Raw genomic sequence first — 13834 nt, 5'->3', positions numbered from 1 at the left:
TTTCCAAAATAATTTAAAGATTGATGATAAATCTCAGTTTTAATTTGGCAGAACATGTCTTATAATGTGCCCAACTCGTGCTTTCACTTTTGAGCTAAAATGCTAAAAAAATACAAACCCATGACACATGAACCTATGTGGTCCTATGTTCTATAGTTTGGATGACACCAAGTATGGATACTAGGTCAGATATAGGCTTATTTTTTAGTAAATACCACAATATAAGGTCGACTATCAGATTCTATGGTCTTTTATATAAACACATACAACCTACATTTCTGAATTTATGACTTTGGTTAAGGTTTATTTTGACTGATATTTAAAAGACAGAGATTGTATTTAAAATAGCTGTATTCAAAGTAATTCATTCTAAATACTTAAACTAACAAAATAGGTTTTGTTCTGCATTCATAACAAAATACTGTTGGTCCTGCTTTTCATTTTCAGCTTCAGACAAATCTGCACTTCAATAGTTCTTTTCTGACAATGGTACAATTTAATTTCCTATTTTTAAAACAAGTATCAACTCTTGTGGGGGGTTTTTTTGCCAGCTCGAAGTTTGAATAAAAATAAATTATCAGCTTAGACATCATGGAAATGATGTGCTGCGGTCTGACTTATCGTTGTCTAAAAAAACTATTGAAGGGTCCCAGGATTGAGCCATGTGGAATGCCGCATATTGTTTCTGTTGCAGAAATCAACCATGATTCATTTTTGTACACTTGACATTGTGCTTTAGTTTTAATTTTAGGCTTGAAAGTCTTCATTCATTCATGTGTGAACAAGTGCATTTCTCAATTGACTTCATGCAAAAATGATCCACAAGACATCATTTGGAACGATATGTGTCTTATCAAATGTAGTGCTGTGGATGGATTATTCACATGATGGAAGAGAAGCAAATCATAGATAGGCTCTTTCTGTATTCAAGAAGAACGTGAGAAGTTGTTGGGTTAAAGCAGAGAAACTTTCCGCCAAAATGTCCTTCAGAACATTTTACATACTATTTATTTTATTGAATAACTCATCTCAACTGTATTTCAAGAGCACTTTAAAAACAACCACATCTGAACGAAAGTGCTGCACATAAATAGACATAAAAAGCTTTGTTTTGTGTTTCTACTGAACATAGCACACATATAGATAGATACTAGTTCCCCAAAGATGAATACTGACAATAAATGTTTGACTAAATTTAGCAAGATGGGAAAATAACCCTCTGTATACCAAAGTCACGGACAAAAGACGTGTGGTTTGATTTGTGGACTGATCTCGAGCCAGAGAAACCCTGAAATCACATGAACAGGGTGGAAAGTCAAGAATAAACCTTGAACTTTGCAGAATATTGCCAATTTAATGCCCCTGCTGCTCCCATCAAGAGCTTTTTTGTTTGGCCATGAAAGAGGGTGTTTTTCCATACGTGGCTTTTTTTTTTTTTTAGAGATGGAGGTGTTTCACACAGTGCCTCCTGGCTTGTTTGGGTCTGCCTCAGGTAAAAGCCTCCTCTGGACGAAGCGGACAAGTCCATGTATGTTCATGGATTACATTTAGCACATTGAATCCCCCCCCAATCCCCAAGTGGCACTGCAGAGGTCACTCACCCAGCAAGAGGGATGTATTTTGAAACGCTCTTATTAACCTGTTGTCTCAATGGACTGACCGCAAATGCTGCGAAGATCTAGTTAAATGGTGTGTCTTTGTGTGAGCCCCCTTCAATAATGAGCTTCTACTGCATCCTCCCAGCTCCACAGTTTCCCACCACGCAGCCCGGTGAACTTACTTCTGCTGGAGTGATTCATGCTGCTGAGGTCCTTTCAGCATATTTCTGCTGTTAAGATCCTCCGGATGTACATCTCTGGTTTTAAGCAGTGCCCCCTCCTCCCATTGTTACACACACACACACACACACACACACACACACACACACACACACACACACACACACACACACACACACACACACACACACACACACACACACACACACACACACACACACACACACACACACACACACACACACACTCACACTCACACTCACACTCACACTCGTACAGTACATGTGATTCTACACAGGAATGCTTACAGTCCTTAAAACACCATCCTTATCTTGATAGTGCGTTTAACCCAAAGTGATGCGGTCTTTTTTTTCTGTGCATAGTGGAAGGTTTTATTTTTAGCCTTCATAGGCCGTGCAGATTATGGAGCGCTGTATTTATGGAGGCAGTGACAGCGGTGAAGATGACAGGTGTCTGATACCAGCCCATGCATGCCCCTTCCATCCTGCTCTAGGGAACATTGGTACGCTGGGTGACGTTGGACAGCATTCAGCAGGACTCCTGTGTAACTTTGACAAGGACAAATTAAGCAAGAGAGTGCAGAGATTCAACTGTTCTGATGTGTTTATTCTTCTTGTCCATCTTCCTTTGCTTGACACGGCTAATTATGATGCTATAATTAGAGTTGCACCAGCAGCAGAGCACGGAGAGCCTAAACACTTGGCTTCGGTTTAAAGAGGAACTTATGAGTCAGACGTGCTCTCCTTCTCCATATTAGAGACTCAGTTCTTTAAAAACTCTTGATGAAGGTAGCTGGAGGCTTTTCTGTCAGCAGTTCTGAAGCTTTCACTTAAAAGGATCACAGCAGGAGGCGAAAACTGGATGTTTTCATCCTGCATCCAGGAGGAAGAGGAGGAGGAGCTCATCAGTTCAACTTACTTTCCAAATCCTCCACATACCTTTCACACTGACTCCCTCCATGCTGGGTTTTTATGCATATTACATATCTAGAAGCTCCAAAGTGACCCTTTGTCATGCAGAGGAGGAGTGTGATGACGCAGATGCTGGTCGGGTGGCTGCCGAGCCGAGGCAGAGGACACAAAGACAAGCCCTCTGTGGCTGTGAAGAGAATAGCCTGCAGCCAATCTGTGCAGCTTTCCGTCAGGATGCTGCTGAGTCCGAGTGCCTCCTACTCAAACCCGATTGCTCGCTAGCTTCATACATAGCTTTCAATCTGAATGGCAAAAACAGCAAGAAGCACAAGAGGGCCTGATGTCCCCGACTTCTATCTCAGATAACTCTGACAAACAAACTGCTTCACTCAGCTTCAGTTCTTTCATTTGCTGTCTCAAAGCTAATGTAAGTGGTCCAAGTGCGATAATGAACGGGAGTGGTGACAGAAGGCTGGCGTCTTTTCTTTAAGCCCTTTTAACAGAACAGTCTTGACAAATTATTCTTGAAGAAAAGATAGTGGAAAAATAGATGCCTTGTACACGAGTTTGAGCGAATGTTTTTTTCTTCATGATGCTTTTTTTGGGTCGTACTAAAATAATAGTGTTTGGGTTGTGCCTGTGAAAAATCTGCATAATCCTCTCCACTGATGCCAAACAGTTTTTCTTGGCTGTTGACTATTTGAGTTGATTCGATGATTGCAGTCTGAGGAGACAAGATTCAACAATTTATTTTTTCAACTATCAGGAGTCTCCATAGCACATGGAAGAACCAAACACAGCCACAACAGCCTGGAAAAACTGTCCCCATGGTGGTCTGCAGCCTGTGTTTGACTTAAGGACTGCTTCCAGGCCTGTCTTCTGGTTGGATTTAGTTTAGTCCCAGACTGTAGAGATACAACTGGTCACAATATCTCTTCTTGATATTTCTCTACATTGAGAACACTTGAGGAACCAGATGCAAGCCAAAATGATGCAGAATTTACCAAGTCATTTCACTGAATTTTGATTTGGTCTGTTTTTTTTCATCCTGCCAGTTTACAGCTTGGTGTGGACAGCTTGTTGAATTCGATATTGGCCTTTTTCTCTGAGCAGCAGAGCTTAGTGGGTTTGTGTTCTGCTGCCTCTGAAGTTGTGCTGTGTGGTAAGTTTTGTGTGTGTGTGTGTGTGTGTGTGTGTGTGTGTGTGTGTGTGTGTGTGTGTGTGTGTGTGTGGGCGGGGGGGGGGGGGGGGGGGGTGGTGGACCTCTCCTCTGCTCCTATTGTGCTGGAGAGAGATGACCTTATAGGGAAGTACTTTGTCGATCACCATCCCACCCACCCCACTGCGCTCAATGCACAGCGACTCGACCCACCAATACCCGCACCCTCCGCTGAGATTCCAGACAGCACGGATAGTATGTGGCATTTAATGTGGTCTGGCAAGTGTCCGCTCTCACTGTGGGACTGTCTTTTGGCAAAGATTCCCTCGCTTGTCAGCAAGACCGAGAGATTTGGTCTCCTCAGAGCAACAGTGGAAGCAGCAGTTAGAGAGACAACGAACCCTCTATGTAGTAAAGTCCAGACAAGATGGGTCAGAGGTCGAACACAGCACTGTGAAAACAGCAGGATCAGAGCTTGGCGCATAAGCATGCGAGACGTCAATAAATTACATGTCTGACATTTACTTTTATCTGTGATCTCCCTTGAATGTCATGATATTGTGCTTCTATTACGTTCATAAAGCCAACTTGTATTCTTGAAGCTCCTCAACCTCTCGGCCCTCTGAGCGATCCTGCAGTGCAGGAAATCTGAGCTATGCTCCCTGGTTATAGATGAGGTGGTGAGATGTCAGAATTTAACCCGTGAAAAACTTTAATGAGGTGCCACAACTGAAATGATTGACCTGTAGACATAAGGAGAATGTGCACGTCTGACCTGCTGTTTGCACATGTTCTGTCCTTTTAATCCAAGCTGTAAAACCTCAATTTACGCTCCTGCTGCTGAATATATTCTCCCACCTTCAACACCCTAATGGAAATGTTGCAGGACATGTGATGTCAAATAGGGCAAGTTAAGCCCTATCAATGCAATGGTCTGTCTGCTTTTAACAACCCTTTTATTATGTTTAGTTATATCTCCACCCACAGACCTTAAACCGCCTCTCACTTTTGGGCATACAATGTTTTGATTACATCCGCCAACACTGAAAAAAGGGGACATAGCAGGTCTTTGAATTTATGAAAATATATTTAATATATGTGACACAATTCATTCAAATTCCTGTGTTAAACATGATTTCATCACATAGACTCAAGTTGTTTATGAAGAATGTTGAATGTGGATGTTTTTCATGCATTATATCAAAATGATTTATTTGAGAACATAAACGTAATGTAATGGCGTTTGGTCTCCACTCGAAATAGATAGTCGCTCCAATTCAGAGGGTGGCGGTAGAGTGCCAAGGCCAACCACATTTTAAAGGAAGAAGAAGTATTTGCCCGCGCCCAAGATCCATCATTTCTGCAGCCACATTTAATCTTCGACAGACACTGGATTGGGTAAGTTTATCAAATTAATGTATTTAGTGTTTCCTCTACATTCACTTCGTAGTGGTGAGCCGCCATTCAAATTAGTTAGCAGGACTCTCGCCAGCCGTCGCGGCCAAGCCTTGCAGCAAACCCGGCCGCGGTCAAGCCCCGCGGCGAACCGCGAAATCCGTCCGCACCGAAAATCGCGGGCTTTATTGCGGACGGATTTTGTGGTGCTTTGACCGCAGCTGAGTTTCAAAGTGCTACGCGGGGCCCAGCCAGCCAGCCAGCTGGGTTTGCAGTATGAAGTGTTACAAATGTCTACATAAAATGCTGCAGTTAATTTGCTCCGTCACATACACACTCACACACACTCTGACTACTGTTATAAGTTACTTTACATTTTAAGTAATCACACTACAGATGGATGGAGCTTCAGCAGCCCACCTAAACAATTTTTCCAATTCCCAAATTATTCCTTAAAAGTGTTATATTTGAATTCATGACAGTAATTCAATCAGAAATATGCATCAACGGTCATTAAATGGTGTTTAATTTGAATTCATAAGGTTGCATTTCTAAAAAACCTTGAATTTACTCTTGTCAACATAACTGAAGTTTCCGATGTTAAACTTAAACTTCTTACATTTATGCTAACCTGCTGCACTGACCATCTGAGAAAATGAGACCACTCACATTACACTGATCTGTGATTATTTTTTTAAGCTGGTTGCCCCAATTGATTCTTCTCTTTCAATCTCCTTCATGATTTCGGGCTCACAGCAAGGCTTATAATATTTTATTAACCCTGGCGTTATATTGTCTTAATGTACTCATGTGACAGATAAAGCCAGTATTAAATTTCTGAATCAAGAGAATCAAGAATGAATTTGGACACTAATTAAAAAACTTTCTTCCAGTCTGATGTAGATGCTGTGCGAGAGTGCATCATAAAGGGAGTCTGTATCGACATGGGTGAAGATCCAGAAAACCTTGTAAGGGAATATGTGGTATGTACACAAGTCAATGCTTACTTTTTTTCCTATCCTTCCACTCCTCTTTTGTTCTCCTACTTGATAACTTGGGCTGAAGTGATTCGGTGACTTTGGTCATTACATTGGCTTACGACCAAATTTGATATTTATTTATTCTTTTTTTAATGGGTCTCATATACCTACTTATTTACCTATCTTTGTTTTGTATAGGGCATGGATGAAGGCACTATAAACGAGGCCATTGAAGACACAACTCGTAAAGAGCATGCTCTGATGAACCACAGTACATTGGAATTGTCCTGGAAGGCATCAAGGTGCTGCAAGGCCTCGACAATGTCACTCTAGCTGTGGCTATGCTGTTTGGACTGATGTATGCCCTGAACCTCAACTACCCTGCTGACCTCCGCTACACCTTTGAGGCAATACAAAAGATTTTCATGGAAATGGATGTAGGTAAGCTGTCGAAGAGAGCACTCACTCTCAAAAACAGGCTGTTTCAGTGAAGGGATAGATGCTGCACCTTCGTCAACAACATGGCGTCTTTGGTATTGCTGTGCCATTTTGATCACATTTCCTTTCTTTTGTTAAATCAAAGACATTTTTCTCATTGCTATATTGTTAAGATTGTATAAGTTCTTGTTTATACTTTGAAAACTGTTTTCTCATTGTTAAGATTTGATATGTTCCTGTTGATACCGTAAAGACATTTTTGTCATTGATATCCTGTTTGTTTATATTTTCTCTTGCTGCATTGTTAAGACTATATGTTCCTACTGTCAGGTATTTCTCATAGAATCACTTTATGCCCAATTTGGGGGGGAAATGATCTGTAAATAATTCAATACAACAACTTGCTGCTGATCTGTGACTCGTGTTTTTGTAAATGCAAATCAACATTTATGATTTTGTATTTGCGCAGATTTTAAACACTGATTTACAATACATTTAGACAGTAATCAAGTTACATTCTTCAACCTCAATTGTTAACAAGAGACGTAATAAAGTTAGATTAAAGCAACATAATTCTGTTGAATAATATTACCATTAAGAAATCAATTTTGAGTTAGTTATAATGGGTACCCTGGAAAATGATAAAATCCCTTTGATGTTGCACAATACATTGGTATTACATCAACTGTAAAATGTGTTCAATCAAAATGATTATTTTAATCAGTCTAATGTGAATTAAACATTATGGTTTGACAAGCAATAATCACATAAAGGGAAAGGGAAAATGTTGTGTGGGATGGAAATGATATGATTGTGTGGGACCGATGTACACATTAAAATTAAGTAAAATCAAGAAACTTTTTTTTCAGTGAGGAAGTAATTAAATCATCGCTGTATATTTGTCTGTCTGTTTGCAAGATTACATCAAAACTACGGCACAGATTTTGTAGAAATTTTCACCACAGATGGATATTAGGCCATCGATGATACCATTACATTTTAAGAGTGATCAGCATCCGAATTCTGTATCAGGATTTCATTTTATAGGCTTTTAAGGATTACATCAAAACTGCATGACAGATTTTCACCAAATTTTGGCAGACATCAGACATCTCTGATTGATTTTGTCAGCTATGTAATTGTGTTTATTCGTATAATTTTTAAAAAACAAATTAGTTAGTCAAATGTGCTAACACTGGGGGAGCGGCTTAGCTTGACTTCCTATTTCACTGAAATAAATGTCCTTTAAGTGAACTGCTGCCACCGAGTGACTGAAGGTTGAGCTCAATCATTTCATCTTAAGATTGATCACTTTAATTTGTTTGAATTGTAAAATACTTTTGATGATTTTACAATTTTTATTGGACAAAAACACGACTAATTTTATCTCTTACAACTTTCCTAAAGTTGTATTTACTACTACTACTGATGCAATAGGAATCCTACTTACTAAGCTGAAGAAAAATGGATCGATGGAAATGGATATATTGGAATATATATATATAAGACTTTTCCTTATGAGATGTATGTTATGAGCAGGTTCCTAAAGTCACTTTGCAAGGTTTGCCAAAATATTCTGCGATCCCAGCCTGAACACATCATCTTATGTTTTGTTGTCATAATTTATCATCTTATATCAGGGACGAACAGCTTTGCCCCAGTATCTGGGCGCTTAGCTTTACTTTCTCTGCATTTCCCTTCTCCCGCATTAGTAGCTCTTTCTTTTCTTTGCAACTATTGGACCCATGTGGGAGCGCATAGCTACCCAGCCACCAGACCTTCACTGGTGAAGTAGTTGGTAGGGGTGTGCGAAATGGCCCAAAAAATATCTTCAGAATTTTTTTTATAATATCCTGATAACGATATTCTGATGATATCCTCTAAAATGTGATGTGTTCACAAAAAACGTTTGAAATTCTTCTTGCTTACCAGGACATCTATGGATGGACACCAAGTTTTAGAAAAGCAGGTCTTGTTTATTTTCTTTAAACAAGTGCATTCAAGAAAGTACTCGAATGTCATTTTCTGCCATTTTCAAAAATGGAGGGGGGTATACACTTAAGGGGGTGGCGCCACTTACATTTTCCCATTCATACCTCAGATTTCCTTAAATCTTCTTCTCCTTTCTCTCTCAGCTGCATCAGTGGCTCCCTCTTCTCTCCATTCTCTAGTCTTTCCTGTCTTCTCCTCTGCTTCACCTCTTTCCAGCTAATAACACTGGAAATGAAGCTACAGTGTATTTGTGAGCCTGAAAAGTTGTGAAGGATATGATACTGTTTGTGATGTTAACACCTAGTCTGAACATTATCCAATGTTACACCAGATTAACACATCAAATGCTCTCTGTTTCTTCTCTCTTGGTATTATCTGAGCCCGGCGTCAACAACCTTTTTATAACTGAGGACCACTTCATAGGTACTGAATAATGTGACGGGCTACCAGTTTGACACACTCCTCTGAAATAACAAATTTGCTCAGTTTGCCTTTAGTTATATATTATTAGGGACCAAGCAGAAAGGCCTGGGCCTGGAGGTCAGTAACCTATTGTATTTGTAATGATTCTTATTAGGGACCGAGCAGAAAGGCCGAGGCCTCCAAAGGAGGCCAGGACCCTATTGTATTTGGAATGGGTGTGCTATACTACACGCGGATCCCACACGGCACTTGCTGCTTTCCTCTCTTTTCAACACACACACACACACACACACACACACACACACACACACACACACACACACACACACACACACACACACACACACACACAGATACACAGGCCTGTCACATTATGCCTCTTAAGGCTGTATAATGATTGACGCGTCCCGGCGACGGACGTGACGTGCGGAACGTAGATGTGGTTTTCCTGCCAAATTTCAGGCTGAGCGATACTGAAATGGTCAAAATAGTTGGACTGGACCCGCTTATTAGAATATTGATAGTGATACATGATTGCCTCAGTACTTCACTCTGGTTTCACTTCCATGCGCTTAACGTCATGTAACGATCCCGAAAATCCCCACAGAGGGTTGGAGCCTCGTGCACAGGGCGGATGACGAGTTTGATGTCGCGTGTACTTAAGTTTCACTTTCACATAACAACAGAGATCATAAGGCCCGTGAGCAGAACCGACCGCAAGAGGCTCCAATCTGATTCCACCAAGCAAGGAGGTTATAAAGGATTTATACAAGTTTGTTTTTGACATTTCATTGTATTTTGCACCAGAATGTTTCATTAAAATTGACTTTCAGTAACTGTTTGATCTTTTAAAAATATAGAGAATTTCATTACACACACTGTGACTACAACAAAGAAAAACTTCAAAGTGTAAATTTCAAGGGTATTATAGCAATGGAGGAGGAGAACAGAGCAAGAGGAGGAGGAGGTGGAGCAGGAGGTGGCATGCTTTTTAATGCTAATGCTAGGCCAGTTAGCTTAGCATATTAGCATGTGAATAAGACCAGATTCCAGGTCAGGGACACCTGGGGAGTAACCTGTGTGATTTTCAGGTAGATAATATTTAAAGGGGCCAAAGACCGTGATTGGACCAGAGGCCGCTATTGGGCCGACCCCGACGGGCCAGGGGGCGAGGTCCTGACCAATGCTGCTTGCAGCTTTAATTATTAACGCTACTCATCTACGTGAAGACACTGATCATGTTGATTATTTCTCACAATCATTTTCAACAATGCTTTAATGAAGTGGGAAACAAATCATATCAATATTCAACACTTTAGTTCATAGAAAAATTATCCCATTTTCACTCGCTCAGGGGTCGGCAACCTTCAACACTGAGAGCCATTTGGACCCGTTTCCCACTGAACAGAAACACTGGGAGCCCAAAACCGTATTAATCATAAAAATGAAGATAACACTGCATATATCGATTTTAACCTCTGCGCTCCATAAAAATACTGAGGAATGGCGGCTCGAAAATAAAAAGGATAAACAAAACCGCAACTTCAGAATTAATTAAACATATCTAAATCAATTAATGCGCCAACAAGGACTCAAACCTTCGTCTCCCCGCACGGCAGGTATGAATCATAAACCACTGAATTACTATGGGTTCATAGGTGAAAAGGCTTTATCACTGGGTCACTCAGTTCAATCTTTTCCCTTTACAAAAAAATTCTACATAAGTGAGGAAGGGTAAAAAGAGGCGGCGAGGCCAGGGGCAGCGACCCAGAAGCTTCTGACCCACCAGGAATAGAACAGAACCCTCTCTGTGTTACGAGTCGTCTGTCCTGTTACAATATTTTTTTTTTGTCAAATATTTTTATTGCTTTTTCCATTGGGAAGGCACAGAAACAGACAAAAACATTCCAGATGTACAACAGTGGTCATCTCTCAAATGGATTGAAGTTGTGACAGTAGAACATAACCATAAAACCAATGTGTGTCAAGTCCCCCTTCCCTATTGAAACAACTCATTCACTCACAGCCATTCCCACCACAAACAACAAGAGGACAAGACGATCAAAAGCCTGAAAAGTTAAATAATTAAAGGAAAAGCAAAGAAGAAAGAAAAAAATAAAGGGGCATTGGAATAAAAATAAATAAATAAATAACATTAATTAAATAAATAAATAAGAATATAAAAAGTGAAAAATAGACAGAATCAACAACTCAGTTCATTGTTTTTCAGCTTCAATGTGTAAGGTATCTATATGAAGTAGAAAAGGTTGCCAGATTTTATAAAAGGCCTGTAGGGAACCGTTCATAGAGAATCTGATTTTCTCACGTATTGCAAAATCTCCTGAATCCATCTATTTTGTGTAGGTGGGGTTGAGTGCGTCCATTTAAGGAGAATGAGCGTCCTTGCAAGCAAGGCAGTGAAAGCGATAATATGTTGTGAAGTTTTGGACCAACTGAGTGATGGGGGCATTCCAAAAAGAGCCACAAGGGGGTCAAGGTTCACTGTGCGACAGAGGACTGTTCCCAACATATTGAAGATGGTACGCCAAAAGTTTGGGGCACGACCGAAACATGTGCATGTGATCAGCTGGTCTGAGTTTACGTCTGCTACAGTAGTCAGCTCTATCTGGGTAAATCTTAGCTAACCTTGCATTAGTGAGATGGCTCCTGTGCAAGATCTTACACTGTAGGAGTTTTTGCCCAGCGCATATTGAGGATGTGTGAACAAGATTAAGAATACGGCCCCATTATTCATCAGATATAGTGGGAATTCAGAGAGGTCGGGTTCATCCTAAAAATTGTATCATATAAGATTGAAGGCAGGTCCAGGAGCTTTGTAGCTTTGTAAAGAGCCGATAGCCTAGGACCTCAGCAACCGTAATGGGGGCTCCTCGATTACTAAACACATCGTTGTCCACTCGAGGGTATGCTAAATAGTCCAGGGAGTTAGGCTCTGACCAAATACAAGAGGAGGCCTGAGATGAGTGCAGTGTTGAGTAATATCAAGAAAAGGTATTACAAATTTCCCTGGGGTCCATTGTGACGAACCCAGTTGTAGACGCTATTTTGGGTATAAGTATATAAAAGTATATATGTATGCCAAAAGTTTGCGAGGTTTGTCGCCTTGTTCAAAGAAGCGTTGCTTTGTTTGTAAAAGCTGAATCTCAACTTTGCTGGCAATAAATCATATTGAGACTATAACTGTAACCTTTCTTTATATACAATATATTTAGTCGGCGCAAATATGCAGGATTTCAGAATTTTTAGAATCATGAGTGTGAGCGGTGTGGCTTCAGTGTCATTCACTTGTGCAGATCCTGATTATACAATGTTGAGTTGATATTTGCTGGTGTCTGTGGCATTGAGGTGAAGAAGTGAAGTGACCTTTGTCAGTGTCGTTCTTCCACATAGCGCATCAGGGATCTAAACTTCATGTATTTTAAGCATGTTTTTAATTATTTTATTTTTGAAATATTGTCTTATTGTTTTAAATATGTATAACTGCAAGTGTGATTAAAAAAAGAATAGGAACAGAATAAAATGGAAATTTTAAACAGGCCTGCCGCCGACTCGTGTGATCCTTGGGGGCGACCTGGTGACCCGGGCATACATTGCTGTAATTTTGTTTTGTTTTGTACTTTTCCTCTTTCTCCCTTTGATTTCTCAGCTCCATCTCTTTAAAAAAAAAGAAGAAAAAAACGAGGAATCTGCCAAAGGTTCATTTAGTTTTGACATAATCCTTAAAAGTCTATAAAATGAAATCCGGATCCCGATCACCTCCAAAATCTTATGGAATCTTCCATGGCCTAATCTGTGATAAAAACTTCGACAAAATTCATGAAGTGGTTTTGACGTAATGTTTCTAAAAGACATACAGATAAATATACGGCAATGATTTTATTGGCTGTGAAGGACAGCTGATCTGTCCTTCACAGCTGTGAGGACAGATCAGAAACTATATTTCCCTTGTTTCTAAAAAAGAACAGCACTTTAAATTTTGAATGCTGTTTTGTGTTTGCCGCAGTTTTCTTCTTTCACAAGATGTTTCTTCTCCCTTGTACCTACAGTCTCATCAAGTCAGGAGCCCAAGGTTCAGATCTTTTTCTCCTAAATTTGTTTGTATGTATCTGAGGGCTGTGATGAACACTCGTGTTAATTGAAAAGGAAAAAAGAAAAACAAACTAGTGAAGCAGTTTGATCTTTCAAGATATAATACTGTTCACAGATTAATGCATCCAATTAAACATATGTATAGTTTTCACTGTTCTCAAATAGTGTTGTCACGATACCAACATTTTGGTTTCAATACCGATACCACCATGTATTTCGAAACTTTCGATACTTTTCCAAATAAAAAGAGAACACATTTGCGGCCTTGTGGATGTAGCAGCAGCCATTGTTTCCCTTCTCTCTCTATGTCTCTCTCTCTGTCTCTGTCTCTGTCTCTGTCTCTCTCTCTCTCTCTCTCTCTCTCTTTCTTATTCCTCTTTTGCCAGAATCTTGCTCTTTGGTGCTCCGTTATTGATGCACTTGATTTCTTTTTACGGTGTTTCCGCGACTCATTTGAGTCATTTACACATGCACTGATCGGACCGCAGGCGCACACCATCTCTGCCGATTACTTCAAACCTCTCGGAAACCAGAGTGCGGAAAAAAAAAGAGGGGAAAAAAGAAAGAAACCGGAGCACTGTTTTCCGCACTTTCGATTGTCTAAAACATCCCGCAACAACCCGATTC

At 40.2% G+C, this 13834-nt stretch overlaps 1 protein-coding gene across 2 annotated transcripts in view; it reads left to right on the top strand.

Moving 5' to 3' along the window:
- Positions 1-13834, top strand: part of atp2a2a (ATPase sarcoplasmic/endoplasmic reticulum Ca2+ transporting 2a) — a gene marked incomplete at its 3' end in the record, with an annotated part of 96796 nt that overhangs the window by 15310 nt on the left and 67652 nt on the right. The window lies entirely within an intron of this gene.

Source organism: Lipophrys pholis (assembly GCF_963383615.2).
Source record: "Lipophrys pholis genome assembly, chromosome: 7".
Classification (NCBI taxonomy): Eukaryota; Metazoa; Chordata; class Actinopteri; order Blenniiformes; family Blenniidae; genus Lipophrys; species Lipophrys pholis.
Note: the sequence above shows the minus strand (reverse complement) of the source record. Positions and strands in the feature narration are given on the sequence as shown.